The sequence below is a fragment of the Ranitomeya variabilis genome, chromosome 3 (assembly GCF_051348905.1).
Source record: "Ranitomeya variabilis isolate aRanVar5 chromosome 3, aRanVar5.hap1, whole genome shotgun sequence".
Classification (NCBI taxonomy): Eukaryota; Metazoa; Chordata; class Amphibia; order Anura; family Dendrobatidae; genus Ranitomeya; species Ranitomeya variabilis.
Window position 1 is genome coordinate 233,421,817 of NC_135234.1, and position 13,315 is coordinate 233,435,131.

A 13,315-nucleotide genomic window follows, 5' to 3' on the forward strand; every position below is an offset into this window, starting at 1 on the left:
TTGGAAACAATGACTTTTACTATATACAATGGGGAAAAGAAGTATTTTATACGCTGCCGATTTTGCAAGTTTTCCCACCTACAAATTACAGACCTCTCCATTCTTTGTTGGTCGGAAAACTTGCAAATACTTATTTTCCCCACTGTACATGCATTATTGTAGTATTGGAGTATATAATATAAGCAATCAGACGAGTGCAGGTTCAAGTCCCCCAAAGGGAATAATACATTAATTAAAAAAAATATTTTTAAAAGCATAAACAAATATACAATTTTAAGTCACCCCCATTTTCCTTATTAAACATAAAGAAAATAATAAAAAATAAACATATTTTGTATTGCTGCATCAGTAAAAGTCAGGTCTATTAAGAACTAAAATTAATTTAACCCGATCAGTAAAAACTGCGAAGAGATAAAAAATTCAAATGCTAGAATTGCATTATTACAGGCACTGCAACACAGCAAAAAGAAGCAATCAAAACGTTATATCCCAATATTGCATCATTAAAAATGTGAGCCCGCCACACAAGAAACAAGCCCTCACACAGCAAAACTGATTAAAAAAATTAAAACATTCCAAGTCTTGGAATATGACGACACAAGCAAAAAATATTTGTCTGAATTTCAGAAACGAAAGCGCAAAAATGGATAACTGCCTGGACAGGAAGCAGTTAAAAAATAATGTAGACATTTTTGTATATGCCTTGTGTATACCACTAGATCCCTGTAGATCAAAAATACTGATTGCGCACTCATGCTGTTATCTGAGTACATGAAAATTCACTGACATCTGAATGAGGCCTTACAGAAAGCCGAAATGATTGAGCAGAGTAGTAAAACTGTAAGGCCACGTTCATGTATTCAGTATTCGGTCAGTTTTTTACCTCAGTATGTGTAAGCCAAAACCAGGAGTGGAACAGTCAGAGGAAAAGTATAATAGAAACACGTCACCATTTCTGTATTTATCACCCACTGCTGGTTTTGGCTTACAAATGCTGAGGTAAAAAACTCATAAAATATTCAACGTGTGCACGTGGCCTAAACGGACAACTGTCTTTGGTGACCATTGGTATTGGTAACAATCACAGTGCAGCTTTTTTGTGTATTCTGCTGTTGAAACATAAAAGGTGCTTTATGAATGTGTGCTATGGGCAACCATGACAGTTTTTCTTTTAGACAGGTTCAAAACGGTACCCTAATTGTTTTTTATCTGCATGGAGGATTATACAGAGAGAAAACTAGTGCAGGGTGTGGAGCTGAGGAGAGTGAGGGCTGTCAGGAAGGGGTTTGATAGGTGGTGATGTCATCGTGATGTCATCCAGAGACTGACTTCCTGTTTACACACAGAAAACTAGGTAGTAACCTGGTTGTCAGACTGGAGATCACATCACCACATTTCTATAATTGAACGGTGAAAAATGTGTAGATGTAACTGAGCTGGGATGAAACAAACTAAACTGTTAGAATATTGTTGGTGAGTCAGCATTATATGGGAAAAGACATTTCTTCGAGTGTTACTCTAAGCCGCCCATGTACTCTAGATGCTACAGCTCCCAAGTCCCCCACAGTCGTGAACTTCTTTGCAGCCATAGACTGGTCTTCACAGCCGACTCTTTTTAATGGACAAAAAGGAATGAGCGACCACAGAACCCTTCTAGTGTCGCAACAGCAGTAACAAAGATTGGCATGTTATAGTTTAACATGCCCAATCCTTGTCACCTGCCTCCATAAGTTGGGTGAGAGTTTGGAGAGCCCGATAGTGATCTTCATTATAAGACTTAATTAGGTTCTGAATTGTCAAAGCAAATAAATGATTCAGTAATCTGCTCATCTACTGCCTTGTACATGGTTGTGAACATCTGAAAATTAGGTAAGATTTATGTTTTAGAAGTATATATAAAGGTAATACCTGCGCTTGGATGTATGCACTTGTGAGAAGCCCCTCACTGCGAACAGTTAATGTGAATAATTACCTTTTTTGTTGTTGTGCAAATGAGCTGGCTGATGCTGTATGTTCAGGTAGGCAGTTTCAGGGGAATATCTATGAATACAACTAAGATAAAGCACAAGGAGTTCAATATAATCCCTTATTTATCGGAAAATATACAAAAGGACACAATTGGAATAAGAAACTTCTTTTTGCAAGTGTATGTGAAACTATGTATCATAAGCAATATGTGGAGCCACGGTGGTAGATCTATCTACCAAATCAGTGAAATAAACGCGGCAGGACTTATTAAAACAAAGTGGCAGGACTTATTAAAACAAAGTACCTGTGCTTAAGGTACACATTGTTTCCGGAAGCGAATGTCTTGGAGTGAGACAATTAGATGTTCACGCAGGTCCTGCAAGCTGCAATCTGCCGCCTAGTACTAGTGAAGCAACTTCGAGCGCCTGTCACCGGCCGGGACAGTGTGCTCTGAAATTCTCCTGCAAGCCGCCAGCACAGGATTAAGGAGATAAGGAGATAAGTAAACATCTAATTGTCTCACTCCAAGACATTCGCTTCCGGAAACAATGTGTACCTTAAGCACAGGTACTTTGTTTTAATAAGTCCTGCCACTTTGTTTTAATAAGTCCTGCCGCGTTTATTTCACTGATTTGGTAGATAGATCTACCACCGTGGCTCCACATATTGCTTATGATACATAGTTTCACATACACTTGCAAAAAGAAGTTTCTTATTCCAATTGTGTCCTTTTGTATATTTTCCGATAAATAAGGGATTATATTGAACTCCTTGTGCTTTATCTTAGTTGTATTCATAGATATTCCCCTGAAACTGCCTACCTGAACATACAGCATCAGCCAGCTCATTTGCACAACAACAAAAAAGGTAATTATTCACATTAACTGTTCGCAGTGAGGGGCTTCTCACAAGTGCATACATCCAAGCGCAGGTATTACCTTTATATATACTTCTGTCTTTAGTTTTTTCCCCACTGTGGTTGGGGATTATACTTGCAGCTGACCGCATGCACTCGCACTAGCGCCGCTACAATATACTTAATTTTAAGATTTATGTTTTAGACATAAATCCCATACTTCTATGTAGCAAGTTACCTTAAATAGGCCGAAATTTTTTCCCGTCAACAGCTATCTCCTCATCCTCAGATAGGTACACAAAGTGGGAGAATTGGCAGGAAGACAAACTGTGAGACACTTTTAGCAGATTTTATCTTCCAGACAACAATCCAAAATGCTCCATCCTGCAGTTCGGGGACAGTTGAGAGGCCTCCACCAAAAAAGATTAGATTGGATGGGCATCGCACCTATTATTTCACATTAATCCAAAGTAGGAGCATTGTCTCTCATGGAGGGTAATCTGGCCAATAAGTCTTGTAGCACTTTATATGTTTTGGAATATAATTGCTCCTTTCTTCAGGGTATGGCCAAACGATGAAGTGGGTTAGAGGTCTACACACCTGTGGTCAATGGCAACACAATTGTGAAACAAAATAGTGTAACAATTAGCCAAGTACCCAGGACTTCAGTTATGTACCCGCTGTACCATTTGGCCGCAGCCTTACGGATTACAGGCGGGACTTTATGACAAGTTCACATGAGAGAGAAAGGTTAATTTGGCAATGCGTAGGTTAGATACACATTGCTAAAACACATGGACATGCCACCTTTGCTTATTTAGGCCCTACTGAGGTCTAAGAAATAAGCTATAGCTTATTCAGCATTTTTTTAAGTATTTAGAAGAATTAAATTGAACACTTTTGCACATCCTTTAAAAAGGATTAATTTTTATTTCATGAATCAATAATACACATGAAAATACACAACGTTAAAATATATATTATCAAAGACATTTGTTTTTAATTCTAGCTTGGACGAATTAAGAAAAAAAACTCTTATTTCATGTGCAAAATCTGTTTTCAGTGAAGACAGATTTTCCCATTACTGAGATTCGAGATTACAGCTCCATGGAGAGGTGAGGGAAGGCTGACCTAGAAGAAGGAGGCAGTCAGATTTTGTATATGAGAACTATATGAGCACGAACTGTCATCTCCTATCTCAGTGAGGGAAAATCCTGAATTCACTCAAGAGAGATTTTACCTATGGATTGAGAATTTTGAGAAATTATTGATCAGTCCAGGAGGAGAAAGAAGCAGATTTCTCTGATGTGATATATTATAGTTTTTTTTTTATTTTCACATGTACAATTGATTCATGAAAAAATAAAAATAAAAAATAAGTTACTCTTTAATGACCATCACCTTTAACTAAAGATCAATGCACAGAAATCTAGAGAATGATAGTAATAAATCCACCTTCTAGATCTAAATATTTAATAAAAGGAACTATAAATATGATATTTACTGTATATACTCAGGAAAGGTAGACACGCCATCTCACAAGAACCGATATACCGTACATCTGGTGCACAAACATCCAGCGACTTGTCGACTTGTGTTACGTTCAGGTCACACAGCACAATATAAGCACTAAGTTCATCTTCAGTATTCCCAAATCAATCTATGGTGTAGCCATTGCAAAACATACACTGACCGATAAAGTCATTTTTAGAAGGGCAGACACACTTCGCTTGTCTCAGAATTAGTTTTCAGGTACAAATTTGATTACTTTAATTTTCCTATAGAATTGGGGCCTTCTGTGTTTTCTTAGATGTCGGAGAACTTACAAATGAAGTTTTATATACTGTTTATCTAGAAAAATGTCTTATGTGTCACATTGTTTCATTCGTCTGGTTGCATGATGCAATCAAGACCAAATTGCCTCCTAAAATTGATGCAAGCCACACAGAATTTTTTTTTTTTTAATTTTTCCATTGCAAAAATTGATGATTATTTCATCACAGAAACTTGAGTACTGAAAATCACGAAACTCCAACATGGCAGAGCAGTTTCTAAGGCCACATTCATAAATAACTATTGGAATACTGTGTTTTTGTTTTTCATTTACACATTAATATGATTAATTTGGATATAATGATTAAATATGGGTGAAATATTCTGTGTGGCTGCGTCGGCAGAAAAAGCCTAAAAAATATACAGTATTAATTTATGCATCGTTTTTACCGTGTTTGTCAGTTGTGAAAAATGAACACAACTAGAGAATTCAGGCACTTTACAGTGATGTGTGTTTTTAATGTTAAAAATTGGAAATATGCCATATAGAATATATGACTTGTATGTCAACAATCTGCCTTTTCTGTTACTCCTTACTATTGTTCGTCTTATTGTATGTCTTCTCCTGTAAGCAGAGGTGAAATCTGCTCCCTGTATGAAATATATATATGAATATATATATACATATATAAATAAATATATATATATATAGATCTTACTTTATTTATTTAAGTCCAACACATGGCTGAATTGTTATGATAGTCTGGATTCTGGAAATAAACATTTAAGTATATGATTACATTGTCTGTACCCTATGTTTTTCTAAATGCAGGAAGGAATATGCAAAATTACAACTGAAAGATTTTTATTTTCATAAGTGACTTAAACAGTCAACTTCAAGGAGACCTGTCTGCAGGTTCATGTCTACATATCAAGAGATTTTTTTTTTTTCCATGAAAAACCTGTTTTCTTAAGCAAATGTGTTGATTGGTCAATATACTATTTAAAAAGGGTAATCCAGCCTCATGATACTTAACCCTTCAGTGACAGAGCCGATTGTAACCTTAATGACCAGGCCAAATTTTTTTTAAATCTGACCAGTGTCAATTTATATGGTAATAACAAGAGATAAGCGAATGGAATGGAACATGTTTTCCAATCTCAAATTCGGCACAAATTTGTGTACAGATTCCCGAGTTTTTTTCCTAAAAATCAGCAAAAGTCAGTCAAAGTTCGGTAAATGACCGAGTTCACTAAGGGATCTTTCAGACGTCAGATGTCAGTAAAACGTTTCGCACACGTGCACACTGATGACTCACGCATGACAACTGTGTCATCAGTGTCCATGGAAAAAGAGAAAAAAAGAGAAAAAAGTGGAGCGCACTTACCCAGGTAAAGTTGTCACAATTTTATTAGGTCATATAAAAATACAGCAGGGAGGGATGTGAAAACCAGCGGACGATGGCCGTTTCGTGCCCAAAGCACTTCAACGGGTCCTGACGACCAAAGGAAGCAGGGAGGGTTCTTTTACCTGTGCAGTCTAATAGACTCCTCCCACTTAACCTAGCGTCGCGGTGGATAACCACCCTTATCAGAATACAAGTGTGAATAACATACAACACATAAGTTAAAAACATTATAAATGAAGCACCGCATTACCCAGGAGCTACAAACCACCAGAAAACTTGTTATAGGAAGACGGACATATCAATCCTCTCACTGAGGCCGAGAGGTCCCAATGCGTCTGCGCGCAATATCCACCTCGCTTCTCTTTGCAATAGAAGACGGTGTAAGTCTCCTCCTTGTCGAGGTAAGGAGATCTTCTCTAATCCTGCAAAACGCAACATTTGAACATTACCTTCATGGTGATCTCTTATATGGTTAATCAACCTGGGAACCCCCTTGCCTGTCCGTACGGAGTTGAAATGCTCCCTTATCTTCACAAATAGGGGCCGGATCGTTTTGCCAATATAGAAAAAGCCGCACGGGCAAAAAATTACATACACAATGTGTGTAGTCCTGCAAGTGATAAAATCATGTACCATGTGCTGAATTGGGCCAACTTTAATCTTATTACCTGTAAGATGGTATATACAAAAATTGCATTGGCCACACCTAAAATTCCCTTTGGGGACACCTCCACTCAACCAATTTTCTCGACCAGAGACAAACCGGTTACGCACCAGGTAATCTCGAATGTTTTTGCTCCGTCGACATGCGAATAACGGACCTCTTTCTACCATCTCTCTCAGATCACTATCCTGTCCTAGAATCTGCCAATTTTTCCAAATGGCAGACCTAATGTGGGTATCCATGGGTCCAAACTTAAAACAGAACACAAATTTCTTATCCTCTTTTTTAGTCTTTTTTGGATGATGTATTGCCAACATCGGCAACCGCAGCTTTGTTAAATGCTCTATCTAAAATTGGTTGTGGATAACCTCACCTTGTAAATCTGTCATATAGTTCTTTAGATTGTTGTCTAAATCCAGTAATATTACTATTTGTCCTTTTAACCCTTAAGAATTGGCTATAAGGCAAAGCCTGTTTTGTATAAAAAGGGTGAGCACTATTAAAACGTAACAGAATTAGATGAGGACGGTTTTCGATAAACCTCTGTATGAATTACGCCTTCATTTACTTTTAACCTAATGTCCAGAAAAGCTAAATCATCACCCCCAAATTGCGAAGTCAACCTCATATTCGTGGTATTGGACATCCCCAGGTGCTCCACAAACTGTGTGAAAGTCTCCTGGTGACCGTCCCACACCATGAATATGTCGTCCACATATGTAGCATACAGTTTAATGTGCTTTAAAGGGAACCTGTCACCTGAATTTGGCGGGACCAGTTTTGGGTCATATGGGCGTGTACTCCGGAGGACAGAGAATGAACTTAAATCCAATATTGCGGCCAGCATGCAGCCAGCGGGTAAGGAAAGGGTGAATCAAACACCTGAAAACCCCGCCCATATGACCCAAAACTGGTCCCGCCAAATTCAGGTGACAGGTTCCCTTTTTTATACAACAAAGCTTCTACATCTTTTAACACTTGGATTTCAAAAATATCGATGGGGTTACCAGGGGACACCGGTGGCATGAATGTGGAGTTAATACCCCCCATGAAAGGTGCGATGGACATATCCCTGTGAGTAGTTGTTACCGGCAAGGGATTTGTAAGACTAAGGAGCAATTGTGCATCCTCCTGTACATCACCAAGTGGGTCCTCCGTGATAATGAAACCCAGAGGGCCCACTTGGCAAGGCACTTCTCCTGGAAACACCTCCAGTGGAGCTGATTTCGATGCGTCAGTACTTTTAGATGATTTAAATAACTTAAAAAGATGAATTTTTCTGACAGCTTTATATAAATCAATCCTAAAGTCTACTATATTGAACTCCTCTGGTAGGCAATAATTCAACCCTTTTGATAGAACAGAAAAATGCGTTTCATCCAAGACATGATCGGTTAGATTCACAACTGTATTCAAGGAACTGTCTATTGCATTGGTCTCCAAGAGACCTGTTTCCTTTTCCGGTTGTTTCTTTCTGCCATTTCTCCTACCCCCACGACGCGTCCTGCGTCTAAAGGGGATGCGGTTTTCTCTGCAGAATGTACTGGAACTGATGACACGGATGCACCACCTACAGTAGATCCTCGGTTGCACTTGAATCAGAATCAGTTGTGAGATAGTCTTTTCTGTTATTGTTCTTTCTCCATGAGTGTCCTTTTTTCTGAGGATAAGAAATTTGTGTTCTGTTTTAAGTTTGGACCCATGGATACCCACATTAGGTCTGCCATTAGGAAAAATTGGCAGATTCTAGGACAGGATAGTGACCTGAGAGAGATGGTAGAAAGAGGTCCGTTATTCGCATGTCGACGGAGCAAAAACATTCGAGATTACCTGGTGCGTAACCGGTTTGTCTCTGGTCGAGAAAATTGGTTGAGTGGAGGTGTCCCCAAAGGGAATTTTAGGTGTGGCCAATGCAATTTTTGTATATACCATCTTACAGGTAATAAGATTAAAGTTGGCCCAATTCGGCACATGGTACATGATTTTATCACTTGCAGGACTACACACATTGTGTATGTAATTTTTTTGCCCGTGCGGCTTTTTCTATATTGGCAAAACGATCTGGCCCCTATTTGTGAGGATAAGGGAGCATTTCAACTCCGTACGGACAGGCAAGGGGGTTCCCAGGTTGATTAACCATATAAGAGATCACCATGAAGGTAATGTTCAAATGTTGCGTTTTGCAGGATTAGAGAAGATCTCCTTACCTCGACAAGGAGGAGACTTACACCGTCTTCTATTGCAAAGAGAAGCGAGGTGGATATTGCGCGCAGACGCATTGGGACCTCTCGGCCTCAATGAGAGGATTGATATGTCCGTCTTCCTATAACAAGTTTTCTGGTGGTTTATAGCTCCTGGGTAATGCGGTGCTTCATTTATAATGTTTTTAACTTATGTGTTGTATGTTATTCACACTTGTATTCTGATAAGGGTGGTTATCCACCGCGACGCTAGGTTAAGTGGGAGGAGTCTATTAGACTGCACAGGTAAAAGAACCGTCGTCCGCTGGTTTTCACATCCCTCCCTGCTGTATTTTTATATGACCTAATAAAATTGTGACAACTTTACCTGGGTAAGTGCGCTCCACTTTTATCTCTTTTTCCATGGATTGTTGTGGATTTTTCTTTTGGATGCAGCACCCTTAGGTTATACGGGGAAATGTTATCACGGCTATTATAAGAAGGGTTTGAGATATCAGAGTCTAACGTATTGCAGCGGTGCGGAGGTGTTTTTTTTCTTTGTTTGGTTTCTATAAGGACTGTGTCATCAGTGTGACACGTACCGGCGCCTGGGAATCAGAGGTGCTTGTTCGCGCTGTTCCCCAGTTCCGGATGCTGAAGAAGACAGCTCACATCATTGTCCCCAGCTCGCGCTAGCAGGGAACAATTATCCAAAAACATAGACCAATATTTGTATAATGTGTATCTCCAAAATCAACATTAGCCTCAAAAGAAGGGAGTTACAACCCAAAAATAAGGTAAAAGGAATTTTATTTTATTGATAACAATTTTTAAAAAAAAACATATATTATTACAAAAGGGAGATTAATACACGGCAGAGTGAACTCACGGTAATCCATAAATGATTCTACATAGTAGGTTATAGAAAATAATTTTAGAAAGAACCAATATACTAAATATAAGGCAGAAGTGCACCAGCAAGCTCTGGATTGTAAAGAACGAGATTTTATAAACAGAGTGGGCACAAAGGCTGCCTAAACAATACGCAGGTGTCTAAAGATAGTTAGATAAATAGATGACACCCATACAAATAAATATATTTATACTCAATGTTAGGTACAATCTATACCAAAATAAATATTAATCAATAAAGTGCTGGTGCATCAATTTGAGCTAGATTAAGTATAGGTATACCAAAGGGGTGTTCATTCTATGGTAGATGGATAGTAACATCATCTCATTACCTGCTGTTGAGTGGATCACCGCAAGAAAAAGTGGCCCCTATTTTCTTGCGGTGATCCACTCAACAGCAGGTAATGAGATGATGTTACTATCCATCTACCATAGAATGTACACCCCTTTGGTATACCTATACTTAATCTAGCTCAAATTGATGCACCAGCACTTTATTGATTAATATTTATTTTGGTATAGATTGTACCTAACATTGAGTATAAATATATTTATTTGTATGGGTGTCATCTATTTATCTAACTATCTTTAGACACCTGCGTATTGTTTAGGCAGCCTTTGTGCCCACTCTGTTTATAAAATCTCGTTCTTTACAATCCAGAGCTTGCTGGTGCACTTCTGCCTTATATTTAGTATATTGGTTCTTTCTAAAATTATTTTCTATAACCTACTATGTAGAATCATTTATGGATTACCGTGAGTTCACTCTGCCGTGTATTAATCTCCCTTTTGTAATAATATATGTTTTTTTTTAAAAAATTGTTATCAATAAAATAAAATTCCTTTTACCTTATTTTTGGGTTGTAACTCCCTTCTTTTGAGGCTAGCAGGGAACAATGCTGAGAGTTCTATTCAACTGTTAAGAGCAAATGCGCCGTGGGAAAAGAACTTTCTGATGGCACCGCAAGCGTGAGAGGAGCTTTCTCACGCTCGCAGTGACATCAGTCAGGTCATAGAAGTTCACCGTGAGACACTTAGCAGTGTTAGCACACGCTGCTCAGTGTCTCTGCTGGATAGCAGGCTGTATAGTCTCATCATGCCAGAATGCAGCCTGCCATCTAGAGCTAGACCCATCATAGAACAAATGGATTATTATCTTCTCTGCGGACAGGTGAGGAATATTGTTATGTATTATTTCAATTCTGTTGCAGGAGAAATTGGCTTCTGTGGACTGGGCAATGGCATGAGTATGGTTCAATTTAGATTCATTAAAGTAGTCTGTGTCATTCTTTCAATTAAAGGACTTTATTCAGGGTGTGTGTTTTTTTTATAAAATATGACTATGGGGTTAGTAATGGGGGCGTCTTATTGATACCTCTTCATTACTAACCTCTGGGATTGATGTCACCTGACAATACAAAGGTGACATCAACCCCCCAACTATCACCCCACTTGCCACCGCACCAGGGAATGTGGGAAGAGCGAAGCTGAGTGCCAGAATTGGCGCATCTTCTGGATGCGCATTTGCTGGGGTGGCTGGGAGTTGATGTTTTTAGTCTGGCAGGGGCCAATATCCATGGCCCTATCCAAGGCTATTAATATCAGCCCACAGCTGTCTGCCTAGCCTTTGCTGGTTATTAAATGTAGGGGGACCCTACACCATTTTTTCAGGGGTCCCCATTTTAATAACCAGGAAAGGCTAAGTATACATCTGTGAGCTCAGATTATTAGCTTGGGAACCTTTATAAATATTGTCTCTTTCCCAGAATATTAACATCAGCTCCCAGCTGTCGGCTTTCCTGCAGCTGTTTATGAAAATTACTGGGGACCCAACTAATTTTTTTCATTTATTTTTTAAATTATTAAAATGTGCAGTAAAATACACACCAAAGGCAACCTTAGTTTACAGCTTTCAGGTGCTCCAGCAGGTGGAAACTTCAGTAATCTTAAAATGACCCTCAAAGTTTCATATGAGGTTTCCGGGCCTCGCAGCTGCCAGGAGACCCAGTGGCTTTGAACACTGGTAACATGAAAGGTTACCTGAGTACAAGCCACTGGGTCTCACGTTAGCTCCAATCCCGGACTGTTGAATGCTGGAGTGACGAGTTCCGGACTCGCAGCCGCTCATCAGTCCGGCACTGGCAAGAGAAACTGCTGCTATGTACTCAGGTGACCTTACTTTCTTATTGACAATTAAAAAAGAAATTGAAAAAAAACATAATTTTCATAATCCGCAGAGGGACAGACAACAGCTTGGGGCTGATGTTAATATTCTGGGAAAGAGACAATATTCATAAAGGTTCCCAGGTAATTAATATCAGCTCACAGCTGTATACTTAGCCTTTTCTGGTTATTAAAATGGGGATCTCCCCCCAAAAATCACCTGGGGTTCCCCTGTTTTTTTTTATAACCAGCCAGGCAAAACTAACAGCTGTCAGCACCAGCAAGGCTGGTTATCAACAATAGAGGGGTCCTCAAGCCATATTTTTTTAAATTATTTATATAAATATTTGAAAAAAATAGCATTGGGTCAAACCCATTTTTGACAACCAGCCAAGCTAAAGCTGACAGATGGGAGTTGGTATTCTCAGGCTGGTAAGAGGCCATGGATATTGACACCACAGCCTAAAAATAGCATCCCGCAGTCACCCCAGAAAAGGTGCATCAATTACATGCTCCAATTCTGGCACTTTCCTTGGCTCTTCCCACTTGCCCTGTGGCGGTGGCAAGTGGGGTACATATTTGTGCAGTTGATGTCACCTTTGTATTGTCCGGTGACATCAAGCCCATGGCTTAGTAATGGAGAGGCATCTACACGACACCTATCCATTACTAATCCTATAGTTGTATTGTAAATAAATATACATCCAGAATAAATTCCTTTAACTGAAAAAATGACACAGACTCATTTAATGAATATAATTTAAACCATACTCACATCATCACCTATTCCACTGAAGCCATGGTCTCCTGTACTAAAACAATAGTAGAAAATGACCATATCCCTCACCTGTCTGTCATATTTGCGTACTTGTACTGACCTGCAGAATCATATTACCATGTAGTGAAAAATGCAAATAAAAAAAAAAAAAAAAAAAACAATTGTGAAATTGCACTTTCTTTGCTATTTCAATGCATTTGTATTTTCCACCCACTTTTTAGTGCATCACAAGATGAAATGAATGGTGACATTCAAATGTACAACTTGCCCAACAAAAAACAAGCCCTTACACGGCTATGTGGACAGAGAAATAAAAAACTTATGGCTCTGGGAAGAAGGCAAGAAAAAAACGAAAACAAAAAAAACAGAAAATCATTCGGTTGTGAAGGAGTAAAAGATGCTTTAATATAAGAAATTATAGGGACTGTCCAGGCTGAAATTGAAAGTATGCGGTTGCTCTATATGTCTACAGATTACTAAATCATGACAGTGTGTGAATTTGCATATTTAAATTCCCAGAGGAGCATTGCACGGCGAATAAGCCTCCTTACCTTGACAAGCCAGATGGTATGTCACTCTCCATAAGGAGAAACGTTACCCCTTAGACCCCAG